This window comes from Pollicipes pollicipes, unplaced genomic scaffold (genome assembly GCF_011947565.3).
Source record: "Pollicipes pollicipes isolate AB1234 unplaced genomic scaffold, Ppol_2.1 Scaffold_5724;HRSCAF=6776_pilon_pilon_pilon, whole genome shotgun sequence".
Taxonomy (NCBI): domain Eukaryota; kingdom Metazoa; phylum Arthropoda; class Thecostraca; order Pollicipedomorpha; family Pollicipedidae; genus Pollicipes; species Pollicipes pollicipes.
In genome coordinates this window covers 28,942,979-28,953,979 of record NW_023596746.1, presented here as the reverse complement: position 1 = coordinate 28,953,979, position 11,001 = coordinate 28,942,979, and positions in this window count along the sequence as shown.

Sequence of the window (11,001 nt, the reverse complement as noted above, 5' to 3'; positions counted from 1 at the left end):
CAGCGTGCTCTGAAGCTTTTACGTCACTCCTACATTCGCCTCACCGTAGAAAATGGCTGGAACGACCTGTGCAAAGAATGCGTGATAAATTGGAAGAACCAAGATCCTCAGGAATATGCGCACACTTGGCTGACTTGACTTCCGCCTGACGGATGTCATGTGTCCCGGCTCTACAAGCAAAAATAGCATATCTTATTGACGGCCAGCCCTCAACAAGCATATCTTATTGACAGCCAGCCCTCAACAGCTAGGCTCTAAGTTGGCCCTTGGGGATTATCCCAGCTGACGTGATGGTGTTAGTCAGCCTGACGTGCAGCCTTTGTCGCAGCACAGAAGACCGGTCCGTCGTCACATCCGCCAACAGACGGTCTCGCCGGCGCCAGCTGTGGCGGTCAGCACTACTGCGCGTCTGAGGGCAGCCGGTGGGCCGGGTTCCTCCGGCCGGGACAGTCGCCAGGCCGGGGCAGACGGCGGGCGGGGGCAGCCGGCAGGCTGGGCTCCTCCGACCGGGACAGCCGGCGGGCCGGGGCAGCCGCCAGGCCGGGTTGCTCCGGCCGGGGCAGCCGCCAAGCCGGGCTCCTCGGCCGGGGCAGCCGGCGGGACGGGGCAGCCGCCAGGCCGGGCTCCTCGGGCGAGGCATCCGCCAGGCCGGGCTCCTCCGGCCGGGGCAGCCGGCAGGCCGGGTTCCTCCGGCCGGGGCAGTCGCCAAGCCGGGCTCCTCCGGCCGGGACAGCCTGCGGGCCGGGGCGGCCGCCAAGCCGGGCTTCTCGGCCGGGCAGCCGCCAAGCCGGGCTCCTCCGGCCGGGGCAGCCGGCGGGCCGGGGCAGCCGCCAGGCCGGGCTCCTCGACCGCGGCAGCCGCCAGGCCGGGCTCCTCGGCCAGGGCAGCCGCCAAGCCGGGCTCCTCGGCCGGGGCAGCCGCCAAGCCGGGCTCCTCGACCGCGGCAGCCGCCAGGCCGGCCTCCTCCGGCCGGGATAGTGGCGGCCGGCACTGCCGCCTGACTTATGACGGCCGGGCCGAGGCCGGGCTGAATCACTGCAGGCCGGCGCGGCGGGGGCCCGCCATCCGATCGCGCCGGCCTGCACGGCCTGCACAGGCTGGCCGTAAAAACGGCAGGCATCGCACCCACTACGGCGGCCTCGCCGTTAAACCCCCGTTCGACAATTGGTCGCTATCAGCGGGGGGCGGCCGCGCCTGTGTGGCGCAGCTGCGTCCGTTTGTGCCCCGGGAGGCTCACAGGGAACACGGGAAATAAATAGACAGGTATGTACAAACATGGCGAGGGCCTGGCATGCCGCCTGTCTGGCTCGAACCGGAAATGGAATTAAGAACGGATCAGACAACCAACAAGCAGGATGAGGCATGCTATGTTATATAATTTGATGTAGGTGCTTTCTCTGGCATTAGATGTTTATGAATACGCCGTTTTTACCCAGCCGAACCCGTCAGCGGACACGTCAGTCTCACCGACAGGCATCAAACTTCACGCTGTGTACTGATGCAAAACCTGCCAAATTCACAGACGCTTGCCTGTCTATCTGTTTCTCTCCATTAATCGCATATTGTTCCACATCTGCCCGCCGTGGCGCAACCACATTGTTTCATCTTTATCGGCGGCTATTATTCATCTCGCTGACAGAGCATCATTTCAAGCGAGAACCTACCATTCACTTTTACATCGCCAAGGTTCTCTAGTTCCTAAGGGAGGGGTCCCATCGACCACTATTACACTATATTTGCCGCGCGTGGCTTAGCCAACCCATTTCGGTGAGGGACTTTTTCTGTTGTGTAGCACTATGGTCCACTAATGCTGCTGCATCTTAAACACGAACAGGCAGTCAGATGGGGAGTATTCACACACCTTCCAAATAATGCGCTGCATTAGAGACTGCAACATACCACTAACCAACTAATATATATATATATATATATATATATATATATATATATATATATATATGTATATATGTATACATACATATATATGGATGTATGTGAGTGTGTGCGTATCTCTCTCTCCCTCTTTCTCTATCACTCTCTCCTTATCTCTTTCTCTCCCTCTCTCTCTCTCTCTCTCTCTCTCTCTCTCTCTCTCTCTCTCTCTCTCTCTCTCTCTCTCTCTCTCACACACACACACACACACACACACACACACACACACACACTCCCTCAACATAGATGGACAGATGGATAGGTGGGGGTACAGATAGATAGGTGGGGGTACAGATAGAACCCCTCCGCCAGCACATCAAGGTAGACGAGAAAGGAGGCTCACGGCAGGACAATATCCACGACAGTGAACAGTCGGTGCCTACAACATCACGGACGGCGGCGCTGCAGTCTGCCTGATCTGTCGCTACACGCCCGTATCGGCCGCTCCAGCCCCGCTGTTTGAAAGGCCGCTGGGCCGGACCGCTGGCGGACCCAGCACAGACCGCTGGTGGGCCCAGCATGGACCGCCGACGGACCCAGCACGGACCGCTGGCGGACCTAGCACGGACCGCTGGTGGGCCCAGCACGGATCGCTGGCAGACCCAGCACGAACCGCCAACGGACCCAGCACGCACCGTTGACGGACCCAGCACGGACCGCTGGCGGACCCAGCACGCACCGCCAACGGACCCAGCACGGACCGCCAACGGACCCAGCACGGACCGCTGGCGGGCCCAGCACGGACCGCTGGCGGGCCCAGCACGGACCGCTGGCGGGCCCAGCACGCCTCGCCCCCGGAGTGAAGCGCCCTCAGAGTGCCGTCACCAGGCCGTGTTGTTGTTCGCCAGTCCGCTGACCGATAGCGGCGCGCTTCGCAAACCACCCGCAGCAGGCGGGCAGCTGGACAAACGGGGCCGCGGGTGGACAGAGGTGTTGGGTGACAGCGGCCTGCCGCACCAGCCTCTGGCAAGGCCGGGGAAGAGAGCCGATGTGGGCCCATTTCTTGCCAGAGAATGTGAGATGCCGGCATTTCTACGTGTCCCTATTTTCACTGCCTACGTGATCAGGTGACCTGTCGAACCGGTTAAGGACTTCGGCCATTCTGCCACAAAAGGTGTACGCTCGTCAAGTCACCAAATAGGATGCATAAGTGAGACGAAATATTGACGAAATACAACAAGGCGGACAAATCCCGAATTGGAACAGCTGACAGGCTGTTCCAGGACGGACCAGCCGCAGACTGGGCCTGAGAGAACCAGCCGGCGACCGGACCGTAGTGGACCAGGCGCGGATTGGACCTGGGAGAACCAGCCGCGGCCTGGACCTGGGAGAACCAGCCGCGCCCTGGATCTGGGAGAACCAGCCGCAGATTGGACCTGGGAGAACCATCCGGCGACCGGACCGTAGTGGACCAGGCGCGGACTGAACCTGGGAGAACCAGCCTCGGACTGAACCAGGGAGAACTAGCCGCAGACTGCACCGAGAAGTATCAGCCACGGACTATGCCTGGGAGGAGCAACCGCGGGCTGGAGCGGACCATACTCAGGTGGGACGTCAGCTACCGAGGCGCCGCATTGAAGCGGGCCATGCTCAGGTGAGTCGTCAGCTACCGAGGCACCGCACTGGAGCCGACCATGCTCAGGTGGGTCGTCAGCTACCGAGGCGTCGCACTGGAGCGGACCATGCTCAGGTGGGTCGTCAGCTCTCGAGGCGCCGCAATGAAGCGGGCCATGCTCAGGTGGGTCGTCAGCTACCGAGGCACCGCACTGGAGCCGACCATGCTCAGGTGGGTCGTCAGCTACCGAGGCGTCGCACTGGAGCGGACCATTCTCGGGTGGGACGTCAGCTACCGAGACGCCGCATTGAAGCTGGCCATGCTGGTGTGGAACGTCAGCTACCGAGGCGCCGCATTGAAGCGGGCCACGCTCAGGCGGGTCGTCAGCTGTCGAGGCGCCGTATTGAAGGGGACCATGCTCGGGTGGGTCGTCAGCTCTCGAGGCGCCGCACCGGACGGTCCGACAAGTCAGGCACCAGGCGCGGCAGCCAGCTCCGCCACCGATAAGCATCGGGCTCTCTGCTGAGCGTGTACTCTCCCGGAAAGAGAAGGCAGCACTCCCGATACGGGCTAGATAAGCGCCGTCCTAAAAGGGGTCCGGCTCGGGCCGTCGGATTACATGGCTCTGACGGCCGCTGTGCAGGGCGGCGGGCGTCCGGCGGCCGCCCGGCGCCGCGTCGGCTCGCTGAGAGGCGGCCGTCCGGAGCCGGCCACGCCGCCGAGCCCGATCGTATCAGGTCGGCCGGTACGCAATTTTGCTCTCGAGTCGCTCCTGCGGGCCCCAGAGCGAGACAGTTGAGCTGCAATCAAACCGTCTGCCAGAGCAAATACCATGTTTCATTTGTCATTGTCCGCCGGCTGTTCGGTGGAGCCGGGACGCCGTACACATGTTTGAAATGGTCGGTGATACGGGCCACAGTTCTGCCGTCCCCCAGGAACAGCCGGCCGTAAACATTGGCGGGTCAATTTACCCAGGGAATAAACCCTTATCGGTGCTGTTTTCTGCGTACAATCAGCCACTGGAGCTACCGCTCAAGGTACCGTTCGCACTGCTTCCTTGAAACAGGGGCGGACGTAGACAGACATCAGGCGGAGGTTGTACCGACTGTCCTCTCACCAGCGCCGTGACTGTCTTCTGGCTGTCCACTGACTGCCCTGTGGCTGTCCTCTGGCAAAGCGTTCTGACCAGGTCGGTGGAGTGTGACATGGTTTGCGCTAGGTGCGCTTCTGGTATATGTGTGATTCCAGTCTGATAGGCAACAGAGTCATAAACCCTCGACTGGAGCTGCTCCACCACGGCCATCGGTCGATCTCCACCAAGGTCGGATAATCCACTCCACAACACCACCCGTAGCGATGTCTTCAGGAGTTGCCGCAGGTTCAGAGCTGAACCCACTCAGAAAAGGCTCAGAAATTAATTTCTCCTGTGCGCAACGTCCTGTCCGCATCTCCTGCTGCGCCAATTTTGTGAGTAGAATCTGTCGCTGGCAGCTCTGGCACTGCCTGCGGGACGGGTCGAAAGGTGCGCCCTCCATAGCCCTGCCGCCGTCTCACCCCTCCGTGGGACAGTACGACAGAGACGGTATCGTATTATTAGACGCGGCCCGCCTCCTGGGACGACTGTTACCCGGCGCCCGCTGAAGAAACTGTCCTTTGTGCCGGCCGCTCGAATAAATTACGGGGTGTCTCGGGCTTAATTGAGAGGTGGGTCCCCTGGTCCTGAGACATGACGGCAAGTGGGGCTGAAGAATTACCCGCCTGTACAGTGTCCAAGGAAGCGAGATCGAAGCTGCGGCTGTTCGTCTGCCGACCCAGTTCAGTGCACTATCACGATCTAACAAAGCAGGGCAAACGTTGTCAAGTGATCGCTTTCAAAAGCGAACCAGGTATACCGTGCGCCTGAGTGATGCGTGGAGATAGCGTACGTTGCGTCCCACTGGATTCCCTGTCTGACTTGATGAAAACAGCTGCTTGCTAGTCCCAGGACATGAGCCCGCGACAGGTTTTACATTTTTCATAGAAAGCTGTCTGAGCCAGTTTTTTTGCATGCGCGAGTGAATGTCAGAGGTATTCGGACCTTGGTGCGGCACGACTTTCCGTGTCGACATGTCTGGAAACAGCACCGCTCCTCCTGCCTACCAAGCTGATCCCAGTCCCACGGCTGGGAGCGCCGAGTGGGAGTGGAAGGAAGAAGGCAGAACAGCCTGGCAGACTGTTGATGAGTTGAAAGTTCGTGACTGGCCTGTGGACACGATTCTGGGACGCTGGTAACGGCCACTCGCAAGATAAAAAACAGTGAACTTAAGTCTGTCCTGGCAGTTCAGTTAGCTAGAACGCCTGCCTTCCGGCTCACACTCCCGTGGCGGGGTGGGTTCGAATCGCTTTAAGCGCCCTTTGTTTGCCCCTGATTGGGATGGTCCGCGAACCGTGGTGGCGGCCGCGCTAGGGGCTAGGTGACGTCAGTATAATATTCTGAATTGCAATAGCCATCTTGAACATCATTCGGTGCAGTTCACGGCTGCTGCCATTTTCAAGACCTAAAAAGCTAGTTTATGAGCTGCACGCTCGCAAAAATGTACAGACTACTCCGTGCGAAATAATTCAAGCCACTTAGTCATGCATGACGTTAAAAAGCGTCAAAAAACGTCATTCAAATGCTGTCATCTCATTGGCCATGCGGCTTTCAAAACCAAAAGCAATATTGACGTTCGTGTTGAGGCGTTTGCGTCTGGCGTTCGCGAACAAGGTCTCCAGACGCAACGGACTTTAAATGGCCCTCGATCAAGGATTTGCAAGCAGTGTGAAATAAGCAGTTGGACATGGTTGATGAATATTACAGAAGTAAGACATATGATCCAATAACATAAAAACTATGCCTTAGCAGAAAATGTGAACACAAATTAACACCCTAAACTCACGGAAAGATGTGCAGGAACACTACGAGAAGGGGTCAAAACACGAGACCATAGCGTGCAATCCCCTTCCATCGTCCTCGACGCTGGCCTGTTGCCATAGCAACATTCTACACAGCACCAACTATCGCACTTCCGGCCATGAAGCCATATCTTACCTCCTCTTACATCCTCGCCCGGTAGGATGCAACAATTGATGCTGTTACCTTAATGTGGCTTGGTCCTGACCTTTGGTCGTTTCTTTCTTCTGCATGAGTTGTTTGTTTTTTCTCTCTTTATTCCTGCGAAGCGAAAAACATCTCTACCGCGGAATAGCGTGAAATAAAAGTGTGGTTGACCCGTTATATGCAAACAAAAGTGGGTTAATTGCGCGGGAAGGGAGATCATACCATTATGACAAAACTGAGCACACTTCCTTCACAAGAGGTGATGTCAAGAGTGTAGGTTCCTATTTAGTAGAAGGGGGGGGGAGGGGGTCTCACGCAAATGAGACACGAGGTCCTGCCGCTCGGCCTGGGGACCTGTCTTGTCTAAAGAATGCATCCACACCCTATTAAATGACACCATATGTCACACAAGTTGTGAACTAATCAACGACTAGCATCGTTTGTGGTTGGAAGCCCGTTGGGTTTGCTTACTCGCGTGCTGCTGACACGACCCTTGCTGCAATTATCGCAAGCATTAGGGCAGTGTGGGCTTTGGTAGCTCAGTTTTTGTCTGATTATTTCAAACGTTTTTCCCTGGTGGTTTCAGGCGTACAGGGATGGGTCACGGGTATAAAAATTTTGTCGACACATCGGCGATCGCCAATTCATACCATGTGCGACGTCGCCCATTGGAATAGGGCGACGTCGCTACTATATATATATATATATATATATATATATATATATATATATATATAAATACCCTGCGCTACTCTCTGACTATGAACTGCCGTTGGCTTGGCTGGCAGTGAGCATTAAAGAAACGATCCCAGCATCCAGTACAAAAAAAAAGGTACAAAGGCACAACATAACCGAAGATATAGCCTGGTAAAAGAAACGAGTGGTCTTCTGGAAGAAATTGATGAATTGCCAATAATACAGCAGGCTAGCTGCTAACGGTTTGCACCACACGAGCCGCATGAACAGACCCCCGCCCGGTCTGCTCCTTCGTGACTAACCCATTCGTGGTGGAAACGTTCAACTTTCGCGAACGGTACTACGTGGCGGCGATTCTGGCCCGAACAAAAGTTGAGCCACTCAGAGCGCATTAGCCGAAGCTTTGCAGGTGTCCCTGATCACGCAGCCTCCAATGCCTGGCACCGTTACCACGCCAGCAATCGAAGCGTCACGGAACCAAAGATCAGACGGCCATGGCGCACATGTCAGCGGGCGCCGCGCCTTGCGTGTGGTGCCTGCCGACTGTGCGCATACCACTGACCCGGCCCCAGCTGATCTCACGGATGAGGTCACTCTCAGGAGACGGTCCACCCGGCACCGCACGTGCCGGCTGCCGTCGCGCCTGAGCAGGACCGGAGGCGAAGGTGAGGCCCGGCGGCTGCCTGCAGAGGCCGGTCAGCCGGGCGCCAGTGGTCGGTAAGCCCATGTGGGGGTCTGCAGCGAGGGATACTTACTGGTGCATGGGATGTGGGTGTCTGTCTACGGGTCTATGACCATGCAAACCCGGGGCGTAGACAAAGGATTACCGCGGTGCGGTTCGGTGGCATGGATCACAGGCACGGCATACACGCTTCCTACCAGGGGTAGCAATCCTCTATCAGCAGCATCGATCTCCTACAAGCGGCATGAATCGCCTGCTGGTGGCATGGATCCCCTACTGTTGGCATGAATTCCCAACCTAACAGTGTAACAGTGTTGGGCTAACAGTGTTACACTCTACAGCTGTCCTGGCGCCGTTTGACTAGACCCCTAATCCGCAGAGAACGCGTCGTTTCGCTGTCCCCGGCCATAGGCGAGCGGTCCTCTGTTATAGGCGAGCAGCCCGCTGCTATAGGAGAGCAGCCCGCTGCTATAGGCGAGCGGTCCGCTGCTATAGGCGAACGGCCCGCTGCTAAATGCGAGCAGCCCGCTGCTATAGGCGAGCGGCCCGCTGCTACAGGCGAGCGGCCCGCTGCGGAAATTGGAAACGTAATGTACGCTGATAGGATCCCACTTGGCCCCATTCTGCACAAGCCCTGCTGGGCGGGTCAGATACAGTGTGTGAACAGCGTGTCTCGGCAGGTGCTGAGGTATAAGGGCGGCTTTGACACAGCTCTGCGAGGCTGCTGCAGTCCGCCGCGCCTGCTGACACGGCGGTCCGCTCGTCTGCTGTTGGCTGCGGCAGCGGGCAGGGTCATGTCGGAGTCATGTCGGGGTCATGGCACCGACACTGTGACCGCGCCACTAGTCTGGGATTGCTTGGGCTGAGACTGGCTATTCAGGCGTGCACGAAGAAATGCATTGTTGAGTTATCCCATCGTAGCCTGCAACAGGCAATAAGCAGCAGGCTAGCCGTCTTGGCAGTCAAATTACTCCGAAGATAAAAAGTTTGAGTTGCTAGCCATTTTAAGGGCTAGGAAGACCGCATACAGGATTGAGTGCTGCTGTTAGCAAGCTCATACGATGTCTCACATGATTGGACGGAAGACTTCTGGCCTGGGTTTAATTTAATGTGCGAAATGGTTTTCACAGGACAGATAATTTGTTTTTATCATTTCTACCTCCGAGGGAAGAGTCGTCTTCATGTGCTTCCTCAGTGGAATTCAATTTTTCAAGAACGATGCTAGACTTTCTGTGTTTGCTATTCAATCCTGAAGAAGCAGCAAAGCAAAAGCACTTACTCAAGGTGCAATGGTAATCTAGCTTATTTTGTATTCGTTATGTACTCATTTCTTATCCGTAATTAATCGACTTCTTACCCTTACCTTCATGCGCAGATATGGATGCAATCACTTTCCGCTTCGAACAAACGACACACAAAACACGGCGCACATGCGGCCCGCCCGCGGCCTTGAGCCGGATGCAGGCTGCTGCGGGCTGCTGCGGCCGCCGCGGGCCAGGTCAGGGCGCGCGCGCCAGCCGCGCGCGGCACGCCCGGCCGACCATAACTCGAATCGTCGGGATCGACGCGCGTCCATCGCGACGCGCCGCGGCGAGTGCAATCTTCGGCCGGCCTTTAATAACGCGTCTCCGGCGGGCGGGGCGGCCGGCGCCGTCCGATTCTGCGGGAGGAACCGCCCGGCGCCGACGGTCGATGAGCCGCTGATTGCCGATCTGGCGGCCGGCGGTCGGCGGCCCTCCGCACGGGAGCTGGACCTGTCGCCGCTGGCTGGACGGTACCGGAGCGCGCTGAGCATGGGCTGAGGGCGCGGCCTGGTCACCGGTGCTGGAAGCCGGCGCTCGGCTCTGGTGGGGTACGGCATCGATGTTGGGTCAGACTGTATGGAAGATCACAGGGCACACGCTCACCGGATCCAGTAGCTTGATACGGTCCGTTGTCTGAAGCTGGCATTCGACTGGCATTTACACATGTCACGTGTTCAAATGAAATGCCACTTATTTACTATATACATCGCGAAAACACTAACAGTCTGCAAAGTCCCGTAACGTGCCAAAGCCCAGGTCGGCGAGTTTAACTTGCGTTGACCATATTTTTCCAGGGCCCCCGCCGTCCCATTAAAAATCCAACGTCCCTGTGCGGAGTGACTTACCCATCGAAGCGCCGGATTCGAGACGGGAGCGCTCATTATGCTCAAGTTTGCTCGGTCGGCAGCGCTGAATGGCGCGGAAATGAGGCGACAGTCGAGTTTCGAGAGCACCAGTCCCAGTCCAGGCTGACTCGGTTCTGGCAATTACCGGAACAACGCCCACTTCTCTCGGACAAATTAAAACGTTTCACGGGAAACCTAACTGGAAGGTCGCTCTGTCCGTGACCTGCGTGTTTCCAGGTTTTCCGGAGCATGGCTCAGAAAATACCGGAGAAAAGCCAAACAAGAAAGGTAGAGTCATAGCAAGCGCAGTGGTTTCTGCTTCTCAGTATTTTTGGGATTATTGCGTAAGAATACACACAGATCAGTGTTGTTGCTCAGAGCAGTGCCGCTTCAAACACGAGGCTCGACATCGCATACCAAGCATTGTAGCAGCCAATGACTAAATACATTTGCAGTCGAGTGACGGAGATCCCTGAGCGTCAAACCTCCTCGCAGCCAACACAGGAACATCTCGTTCGGAATGTCGAACATCCCGCAGTCCTGTGTGTGACACATTCAGCCCCATCGCAAGCCCGTCAGCTCATGATAACGAGCACGCTGTGCCTCCCTGTGCAACGCGACGTGAGGTTCCGCTTGGTCACGTCGATCCTTTCCGGACAGCGGAAGTAAGGCGGACGCGGCATCACAGCTTGATGAAGAGAATGCTTCACATTTGAAGATAGCGGAGCGAGCATCAGATGTGATGAAACAGGCTCACTTATAAATATCGGTTTACTTTTAAATGAAAAAGACTTCAGTGGACGACACAATTTCTCTGTTTAGCAAATATGCTCATTGTTACACCATTGTTTTATTGCATTGTCGTACCTTGCATAGCATTGGTTGAAATCCAGTTGACGGCCGTATCT